Genomic DNA, 11009 nt, shown 5'->3' on the forward strand with positions numbered 1-11009 from the left:
CCAGGAGTCTGTCTGAGGCGGGGAGTGTACTCCCTCGAACATCTGCATTTCTGAGTTGGTTTTGTCTGTTTGATGGAAAACAGGCATCTGTCAGTGTGTGTTTGTTTTTTGTGTCTGTTTTCAGGCATTTGTCAGTGTGTATTGGTTTTTTGTGTCTGTTTTCAGGTATTTGTCAGTGTGTGTATGTGTGTTTTTTGTGTTTGTTTTGTGTTTTACGTGGTGTCAACAATGGGGCAGACTATAACGACCCCCCTAAGTTTGACTTTAGACCACTGGACTGAAGTTAGATCAAGGGCCCATAATCTTTCAGTAGAAATTAAGAAGGGACCTTGGCAGACTTTCTGCGCCTCTGAGTGCCCGACTTTTAATGTAAAATGGTCACTGGAGGGGACTTTTGGTTTACTCTTATTTTTGAAGTTAAAGCCATTGTTTTTCAGAGAGGGCCTGGGTCTCACCCGGATCAACAGCCTTACCTCATTCAGAATTCACTGCCATAAATCAAACCATGGGTTCCCCCGCACCTCTCAGAGCCCTCCCCCCGGCTGTTCCCATGCACGCGAGTGGGTCATCACAGTGCCCTCACTTTCTGCCCTAAGAAGCAGTCCCTGCACCCAGCTCTGAGATTGCTAAAGGCACAGTCTGAGGACCAAGGACCTACAGCTGGGACCCGGAGCCGACAAGGCAAGAGTCCCCCAGCAGATAAAGCTCCTGACATGACATCTGCCTTTTTCTTTGCGAGCTGTGGGCAACTTGCCCACAGACAGGCAGTCTCTGCAGACCCTCCAATATTGGCCTTTCTCATCGGCCGATCTGTACAATTGGAACGCTGGGTTCCCTCTTGACCAGCCAGATTAGAACTACAACACGGTGCAAGGTAAGGAGAGGTTGACAGTTTACCGGCCGGGCTCTAGTCTAAAGGGAGCGATGAGATGCCCCACCAATTTGGCTAAGGTAAGAGAAGTGATGCAGGGCCTTACAGAGCCCCCGTCTGTTTTTTCTAGAAAGATTGATGGAAGCTTATAGATACTATACCCCTTTACTGTCGGTAAAGAAACCTGGCATGAGTGACTACCGACCAGTCCAAGACCTGAGAGAGGTCAATAAGAGGTTCCAAGATATTCACCCAACTGTTCCTAATCCCTATAACCTCCTCAGCTCACTCCCTCTGGAGCAAAAATGGTACACAGTACTTGATTTAAAAGATGCTTTCTTTTGACTGAAGTTATATCCTTCCAGCCAGCCCATATTTGCCTGAGTTGAGAGATTCTGACACTGGACAAACGGGACAATTGACCTGGACACGGTTACCCCAGGGGTTCAAAAACTCTCCCACTCTTTTTGATGAGACTCTACATCGAGATTTAGCCTCCTTCTGAGATGAAATCTCCCAGGTAACTCTGCTTCAATATGTTGATGACTTGCTTCTTGCTACAACCACGGAGAGAGAATACTGGCAGGGGACCAAGAGATTGCTAGCAGAACTGGATGAATTGGGTTACCGGGCCTCTGCTAAAAAAGCCCAGCTATGTCAGATTGAAGTGGTCTACTTGAGATATACCCTCCAGGATGGAAAACGGTGGCTGACAGAGGCTAGAAAAAGGACTGTGACTCAAATACCAACACCAGCTACTCCAAGACAGGTGAGAGAATTCTTGGGCACCGCTGGGTTCTGCAGACGTTGGATACCTGGGTTTGCAACACTGGCCACCTCCCCCTGCCCTATACTCCCTGACCAAGGAAAGTGGATAATTTAGATGGACATCAGAACATCAGAAAGCCTTTGAAAATATTAAGAAGGCCCTGCTGACTGTGCCAGCCTTGGCATTGCCAGATCTAACCAAGCCCTTCATCCTCTATGTTGATGAGAGGGCAGAGGTGGCCAGAGGAGTTCTTACCTAGGCTCTAGGGCCGTGGAAGAGGCCAATAACATATTTGTCTAAGAAGCTAGACCCAGTGGCCAGCGGATGGCCCACATGTTTAAAGGCCGTTGCTGCAGTAGCCCTACTCATTAAGGAGGTTGACAAATTAACTCTGGGACAGCAAATAACTGTCCCAGATGACAAATGCCCAGATGACTCACTACCAGAGTCTGTTGCTGACTGAACGGGTCCTGTTTGCTCCTCCTGCTATTCTCAACCCTGCCTGCAAAGTGATCTATGTGACCAGCCATGGCCAGGTGTTCCAAACTGGTACACAGACGGAAGCAGTTTCCTAGTGGAAGTTTTTGTAGATACCTTTTCAGGATGGGTGGAGGCCTACCCAACAAAAAAGAAACTGCCAATGTTGTGGTTAAGAAAATCCTAGAAGAAATTTTTCCACGGTTTGGAATACCTAAGGTAGTAGGGTCTGACAATGGACCCACCTTTGTTGCCCAGGTAAGTCAGGGACTGGCCATCCAAATGGGGATTGATTAGAAATTACATTGTGCTTATAGACCCCAGAGTTCAGGACAGGTAGAAAGGATGAATAGAACTCTAAAAAAAAAAAATACCTTGACTGAATTAATCTTAGAGACCGGCAGGTATTACTGGACAACCCTCCTTCCTTTTGCCTTGTTCCACGTTAAGAACACACCAGGAACATTTAAGCTCACACCATATGAAATCCTGTATGGGGGGGCTCCCCTGCTCACTGAAGTAAAGAGAGTGTTAGATCCTTTAAAATTTAACCCTGGTCCTTCATTGTTTACATGCATGAAAGCCCTAGTAGTGGTCAGAAACACCGCCTGAGAGCAGCTCAAAGAGGCCTATGAACCAGGAGACTTGATGATACCACACCAGTTCCAGGTGGGAGATGCAGTTCTCGTCTGACGACATTGAGCTGAGAATCTGAAACCTTGTTAAAAAGGCCCTTGCATCGTGCTGCTGACCACCCCCACTGCTCTCAAAGAAGAAGGCATCTCTGCTTAGATTCATGCCTTTCAAGTAAAGCGAGCTCCTAAAAAATAAATCCCCTTGGTTGACCACCCTCATTTCTACTCTGATAGACCCTCTAATAATTTTGCTCTTACTGCTGACGTGTGGCCCATTAATTCTTAATAAACTAATGACCTTTGTTAGAGAGAGGATTGGTGACATCCAGCTGTTAGTATTAAGACAACAATACCAGTCTCTGCAGAACTTTGAAAAAGAGGTTGCAGTTTAGTTCTAAGATTAGAACTAGTAACTAGAAGAAGTGGGGAATGAAAGATCCTGTCAGAATGTAAAAGGACACAGAAGCCCTGAAATTAGCAAGATAGACGTCAGTGTTAGCAGAACTAGCTTCACTGATTTAGAAAAATGGAGGTGCACAATGCTCTGGCCATTCCTTGAACCTGTGTGTCTGCCAATGTTCTGATCAGGTGTGTGCCCATTGCTGCACCTTCATTAGACTCTTTCCTTGTACCCCTCCCATACCCATTTCTTGAGAATAGACATTGTTTAGATCTGGAAATCCCCTAATCTTCCCCTTCTCCTTTCCCCCCTGAGGGCCTATAAAAACTGGGAACTCTTTCCCCTCGAGGTCGACTCCTCTACCCCTGCGTGGGATATGAGTCATCCCCAGAGCTCTGGCTTTCCCGAATAAAGCCTCATGTGGTTTGCAACAAGCTCGGTCTGTCATGAGTTCTTGGGTGTCCACTATTGTCCTGAGGCATGAGCAAGGGGCTCCTCTTGGAGTCTTTCATGCCCATATCTTCGAGGTTTTTCCCCACTTTGTCCTCTATAAGTTTCACTGTCTCTGATTTTAGGTGGAGTTCCTTGATCCACTTAGATTTGACCTTAGTACAAGGAGATCGGAATGGATCAATTAGATTTCTTCTACATGTTAACCGCCAGTTGTGCCAGCACCATTTGTTGAAAATGCTGTCTTTTTTTCCACTGGATGGTTTTAGTTCCCTTGTCAAAGATCAGGTGACCATAGGTGTGTGGGTTCATTTCTGTGTCTTCAATTCTATTCCACTGGTGTACTTGTCTGTCACTATACCAGTACCATGCAGTTTTTATCACAATTTCTCTGTAGTACAGCTTTAGATCAAGCATGGTGATTCCACCAGAGGTTCTTTTATCCTTGAGAAGAATTTTTGCTATCCTGAGTTTTTTGTTATTCCAGATGAATTTGCATATTGCTCTTTCTAATTCATTGAAGAATTGAGTTGGAATTTTGACGGGGATTGCATTGAATCTGTAGATTGCTTTTGGCAAGATAGCCATTTTCACTATATTGATCCTGCCAATCCATGTTCATGGGAGATCTTCCCATCTTCTGAGAATTTCTTTAATTTCTTTCTTCAGAGAATTGAAGTTCTTTTCATACAGATCTTTCACTTCCTTAGTTAGAGTCATGCCAAGGTATGTTATATTATTTGTGACTATTGAGAATGGTGTTATATCCCTAATTTCTTTCTCAGCCTGTTTATTCTTTGTGTAGAGAAAGGCCATTGACTTGTTTGAGTTAATTTTATATCCAGCCACTTCACCGAAGCTATTTGTCAGGTTTAGGAATTCTCTGGTGGAATTTTTAGGGTCACTTATATATACTATCATATCATCTGCAAAAAGTGATGTTTTGTCTTCTTCTTTTCCAATTTGTATCCCCTTGATCTCCTTTTGTTTTCGAATTGCTCTGGCAAGGACTTCAGGTAAAATGTTGAATAGGTAGGGAGAAAGAAGACAGCCTTGTGTAGTCCCTGATTTTAGTGGGATTGCTTCCAGCTTCTCACCATTTACTTCGATGTTGGCTACTGGTTTGCTGTAGATTGCTTTGATCATATTTAGGTATGGGCCTTAAATTCCTGATCTTTCCAAGACTTTTATCATGAATGGATGTTGGATTTTGTCAAATGCTTTCCCCGAGTCTAACGAGATGATCATGTGGTCTTTGTCTTTGAGTTTGTTTATATAATGGATTACGTTGGTGGATTTCCATATATTAAACAATCTCTGCATCCCTGGAATAAAATAAAATAAAATAAAATAAAGTGAATAAAATAAAATAAATAAATAAATTAAATTAAATTAAATTAAATAAATAAAATAAAACCTACCTTTTCGGGATGGATGAATGTTTTGATATGTTCTTAGTTTTGGTTAGCGAGAATTTTATTGAGTATTTTTGCATCTATATTCATATGGGAAACTTGTCTGAAGTTCTCTATCTTTGTTGGATCTTTCTGTGGTTTAGGTATCAGAGTAATTGTGACTTCATATATTAACTGGTATCTTTGGTATTTTCCAACAATGCCCTCCCCACTTCCTTGAGTTTGTGGTTTCTTCCTTTAAATACCCCTTTACCCAGCTACTTGGGGCACCACAGTCCTCTACCCTGAGTGGTGTATGACCATGGGCCCGAGAGCGCTCTTGAATTGAAAGTCCTCTTGCAGATTGCAGCAAGACGGATTCTCATGAGTGATTTGGGGTGTTGCCTCTCCTGAGTCAGAAGGTGGGGGAGTCCTCACATTGTGGGTCTTTCATTTGGTGCATTTGCCGGGAATCACGACTACCCCTCACACCTGGGAACCAACTTGGAGGAACGGGGATCCCCTCTTGTGTGCATGCCGGTAGTGTCTCTGTTTTGAGTGTCTGTTTTCTGAACTAAACATGGGAACATGTGCTTATTGTGTTGTGTTGTTTTTGTCATGTCCTATGTTTTTATAGCATGGCACAGTCTGAGTTTTCGATTCTGATCCGTCTGAGTTTATACTGATCAGCCCAAGATTGGATCTGCCTGAGTTTGGTTTCTCTGGTTCTGGTCATCTAGGTGGAATTGGACAATGGTGTTTGTACACAATGGGGTTTTCTGAAATGAGCGCAGTTTGTATTTGCAGCTGTCCTTTTGGGCCATAAGGACTGGAAGACTGTGGTCGGCAGATGTGCTAGGAGACCCACAGGCTGCAACTTGGAAGACGTTCTAAGGGTAGAAGGGGGTTGATGTGGAATCCAACCCCCATCAGGAAGGGGGTGGACGTGGAACCTCACCTCCTCAAAGGTCGAATTTGGCTGGCTTGATAAGTCCGGATGCAGACAAGCGTGTTCAGAAGTACTAGTGTCTTGTGTCTTTGTTTTGTTTCTGTCTTTTTCTGATTTTTGTTACGTGATTGACAGCATCAATTGGCCTTTGGAGCCCTGCACATGTAGTTAGGAGTCTAGTGTGGCTGAAGAAGCCCTGCTAGAAGATTATTGTAAATGCTTCTCTTAAAGGGACCAGCGGCTTCTCACGTTCTATGGTAAGGTAACTGATGACTGTATTTCCTACAAAACTCTCTGTGCTTGTGAATATTAGATTCATCAGGTGACAAGGTGCTCCTCTCTGGAAATTACAGCTAGAAAAATTAAGAATTTTGTTTGGTTTAAATAAGCAAATGTATGCAGCCATTTCATTTTTGTTTCTGAATAGTTTTAAAGATATAAATATGTTTTATATGTCTTGGTTATAGATTATTGGTTCATAAGTTATTGGTCATGAATAAAATTTGGACCATTGGTAACAAAAGTTGACTTAAAACTGGTAACTCTGGGTTAGAGTAACTTAGAAATACAACATGCAGCATGAGACAACTCATGGAAACAGGTCTCTAAAGATACACCTGAATTGGGTAATATTCTATGTAATTCTTATCCTGGAAGCCCGATTTATAAAAGATAGGATTTAGGGTAGTGTCTTTTTGAGGTATTGGTGGCTACACCTTCTTGTGTTTGTGTGCAGGAACAAGCAGCCACACTTTGTAGCAAGTAATATTTTTGGAGTTCATTTTTAAAGAGAATGGATTGTTTGCTCTGTTAAAATTGGGTTTTGCTTCTCAAAATTGTGGTTATACTCTCTTGTTACAAGAGAAATAGAAGGCTTCTCCCAAATTGGAGCCACAAGCTAAATCTATAGGGTCCTCCAAAATCTATGAAGCCTCCTGACTGGCCTAGTCCTGAGTAGCCTAGTTCACAACCTTCCCCTTATCCACAGCCTCAACCCCCCAATGATGGGGAACCCTGAACCCCTCAGCTGCAGCGGGAGGAGGACCGCTGCAGGTACATGGAGCTGCAGAGTCTGGACCCGCCCAAACTTCAAACCATTCAGTACTGGTCATTTTCCTCTGCTTGTATTTATAACTGGAGAACTAACCACCCCCTTTCTCAGAGGATCCCCAACGCCTCACAGGGTTGGTGGATTTTCTTATGTTCTCTCATAAGCCTACTTGGGATGATTGTCAACAGCTTTTGTAGATGCTCTTCACAACTGAAGAGCGAGAGAGAATTCTGTTAGAGGCTAGAAAAATAGCCCGGGAGCCAATAGGCGGTCTACACAGCTACAAAATGAGATCGACATGGGATTCCTTTTGACACGCCCCAGTTGCAACTGCAACATGACCGAAGGTAGGGAGAGCTTTAAAAAAATTTATCACCAGGCTCTGGTCTCCAAGGTACCTCAAGATGGGCCCACTAATTTGGCTAAGGTAAGAGGTAATTCTGGAGCTGATCGAACCTCCCTCAGTGTTCCTTGAAAGGCTTATGGAAGCCTTCAGGCGGTTCATTCCCTTTGATCTTACCTCGGAAGCCCAGAAGGCCTCAGTGGCCCTGTCCTTCATAAGGCAGTTGGCTCCCAATATCAGAAAGAAACTTCAGAGATTAGAAGGTGTATTACAAGAGGGAGACAGTTAAGCAATCTAGTGAAAGAGGCAGAGAAAGTGTGTGTGTGTGAGACAGAGAGAGGCGGGAGGCAGAGGAAAGAAAAAAACAGGAGGGATCCTAGACAAGAAAGAAATTTGACTAGAATCTTGGTCACAGTGGTAGGAGAGAAAGAAAAGACAGGATCTAGGCAGGAAATCTGGGCAACAAAAGACTGAGCCTCAGCTAAAATGGCTCAGCAGTGTCAGACTGAAGTTACTTATTTGGGATACACCCTTCGAGGCAGGAGGCAGTGGCTAAAGAAAGCCAGAAATGAGGATGAAGAGATGGCTTAGTGGTTAAGAGCACCAGCTGCTCTTCCAAAGGTCCTAAGTTCAAACCCCAGCAATCACATGGTGGCTCACAACCATCTCTAACAAGATCTGACACCCTCTTGTGGATTGTCTGAAAACAGCTACAGTGTGTATTTGCATATAATAAACAAATCTTAAAAAAAAAAAGAAGAGAAAAAAAAAAAGAAAGCCAGACACTGTAACTCAGATCCCCACCCCAGCTACACCAAGGCAAGTAAGAGAATTCTTGGGTACCGCTGGCTTCTACAGACTCTAGGTACCTGGGTTGGCGACCTTAGCTGCCTTGTTGTACCCCCTAACCAAGGAAGGGGAGGTGTTTGTGTGGACCCCAGATCACCAGAAAGCCTTTGAAGAAATTAAAAAGGCCCTACTGATGGCCAGTCTTGGCCTTTGCCTGACCCAACCAAGCCCTTCACTCTTTATGTGGAAGAGAGAGCAGGGGTTGCCAGAGGAGTCCTTGCTCAGACTTTGGGACCTTAAAAAAAGGCCAGTGGCTTACCTATGCAAGAAGTTACACCCTGTTGCCTGCGGGTGGTTTTCTTGCTTGAAAGCTAATGCTGCCATAACTCTGCTTGTCAAGGATGCTGATAAGCTCACTCTGGGACAGCAAATAACTGTAGTGGCACCCCATGCTCTTAAAAGCATTATTCGACAGCCCCCTGACCGATGGATGACTGAACGAGTGACCTTCACTCCTCCTGCTGTCCTCATTCCCACTACCCTACTGCCTGAGACTTCACCTACTCATCATTGTGCTGACATTCTGGCAGAAGAAACTGGTCCTTGAAATGATCTGAAGGATCAGATCAGCCTTGGCCTGGGAGTTCAAGCTGATAAACGGATGGTAGAAGCTTCCTGGTTAAAGGTAAGAGGAAGGTGGGGGCAGCAGTGCAGTGGTGGACAGAAAGCAAGTGATTTAGGCCAGCAGCCTCCCTGAAGGGACGTCAGCCCAGAAAGCAGAACTTGTGGCTTTGGTACAAGCTCTATGAATGGCAAAAGGGAAGTCTACACTGACAGCAGGTATGCTTTTGCCACTGTACGGAGCAATATACAGACAAAGAGGGATGTTGACATCTACAGAGAAAGACCTAAGATGCTGTGGCTAAAGGAAATCAATTGGCAGATCTAACCACCAAACAGGTGGCCCAAGGAGCAATGATCCTGGCAGTCCAGGAGCCTAAAGATTATTATGATGTCAGAGAGACCAGCTTCAGATACACCCCTGAGCACTATCAAGTTATGGACAAATTAGGACTGGTAAAGGAAACCCTGTATGAAATAGTAGAAACAGAAAAAGGAAAACTAGTCCTCCCATGGGAAGAAGAAAGCAAATATGTTACCAACTTACTTTACTTGACCCACTTGGGGGCAAAAAAATAAAAGGCGTGGTTAGGTCCTTTGACTACTATGTTACAGGACTTTCTGACTTGGTAGAAGAAATAGTCAAAAGCTGCAAGGCTGTGCTATGACTAATGCAGGATACTCCATGTATATGCTCCTGAGAAGAGGGTCAGGGGTGATTGGCCTAGAGCCTACTGGGAGGTAAAATTTACAGAAATTAAGCCAGCTAGATATGGCAACAAGTACTTAGGGTTAGAAATGGACACCTTTTCAAGGTGGGTAAAAGTTTGTCCAACCAGGACTGAGACAGCCAATGTGATGGCCAAGAAGATCCTAGAAGAAATCTTCCAGAGATTTGGGATACCCAAAGTAATTGGGTCCAATAACAGACCTGCCTTTGTTGCCCAGGTAAATCAGGGACTGGCCAAGATATTGGTGATTGATTAAAAGAAACATTGTGCATACAGGCCCCAAATCTCAGGACAGGTAGAGAGAATGAATAGAACCATTAAAAGACCCTTACCAAATTGACAGCGGAGGCTGGAGCTAATGATTGGATAGCTCTCCTACCCTTTGTGCTCTTCAGGGTTAGAAACACCCCTTGACAATTTGGACTGACCCTCTATAAATCACTCTATGGGCAGCCCCCTCCACTGGTAAAAATAGCTTCTGTACATAGTGCTGACATGCTGCTTTTCCAGCCTTTGTTCTCTAGGCTGAAGGTGGGTGAGACAGAGAGCGAAGAAGCAGCTCCAGAAGAAGACCTGCAAGCCCCACATCACTTCCAAGTTAGAGATTCGTTCTACATTAGACATCTCCACGCAGAAAACCTTGAAACTCGGTGGAAAGGCCCTTATCTTAAACTCTTGACCACCCTACTTTCTACCTTTATGGGACCCCTTTTGATTTTGCTTCTGCTTTTAATTATAGGTCCATGTGTGTTAAATAGGCAAGTCGCCTTTATTAGAACAAGAATTAATGCAGTGTGGCTTTTAGTTTTGAGACAACAGTAACATGACCTAAAGGATCAAGTGTGTCAGGGAAAAGATAGTGTCTAGTTCTAAGATTAGAACTAATAACAAGTAGAAGTGGGGAATGAAAAAATATAAAAGCAAAATTCTAGGCCTTTAGGCCCAGGCTTGGGAATGTGACCTCTGTGACTCAATGCTCCAAGGTATGCTAATCATAAAACAGATAACGACATTCTTCCACCCACCCGCTTCCTGGGTTCAAAGAGTGTTCATTCAAAGAATGTGCTATTGTTAGAGGCCCTTAGAAACTGTCTTGAGAGATAACCTGAACAATTACCAGGTATTCCTTGTGACTCTTGTGACTGTGCATTTCCTTGTGACTCTTAACTGGTATCTTTGGCATTTTCCAACAATGCCCCCACCCCACTTCCTTGAGTTGTAGTTTCTTCCTTTAAATACCCCCTTGCCCAGCTACTTGGGGCACCACAGTCCTTTATCCCTGCGTGGTGTATGACCATGCGCCCGAGAGCGCTCTTGAATTAAAAGTCCTCTTGCAGTTTGAAGCAAGACCATTTCTCGTGAGTGATTTGGAGTGTCGCCTCTCCTGAGTCAGAATGTGGGGGAGTCCTCACGTTGTGGGTCTTTCAATTTCTGCTTGTTTACTTAGTCTTCGATGTATTTTTTAGACACAGTCTTTTTCTATGACTTAGATTGATTTCAAACACCACCTCTGAGGAATCATCCTACCT

Source organism: Mus musculus, chromosome 4 (genome assembly GCF_000001635.26).
Source record: "Mus musculus strain C57BL/6J chromosome 4, GRCm38.p6 C57BL/6J".
NCBI classification, from domain to species: domain Eukaryota; kingdom Metazoa; phylum Chordata; class Mammalia; order Rodentia; family Muridae; genus Mus; species Mus musculus.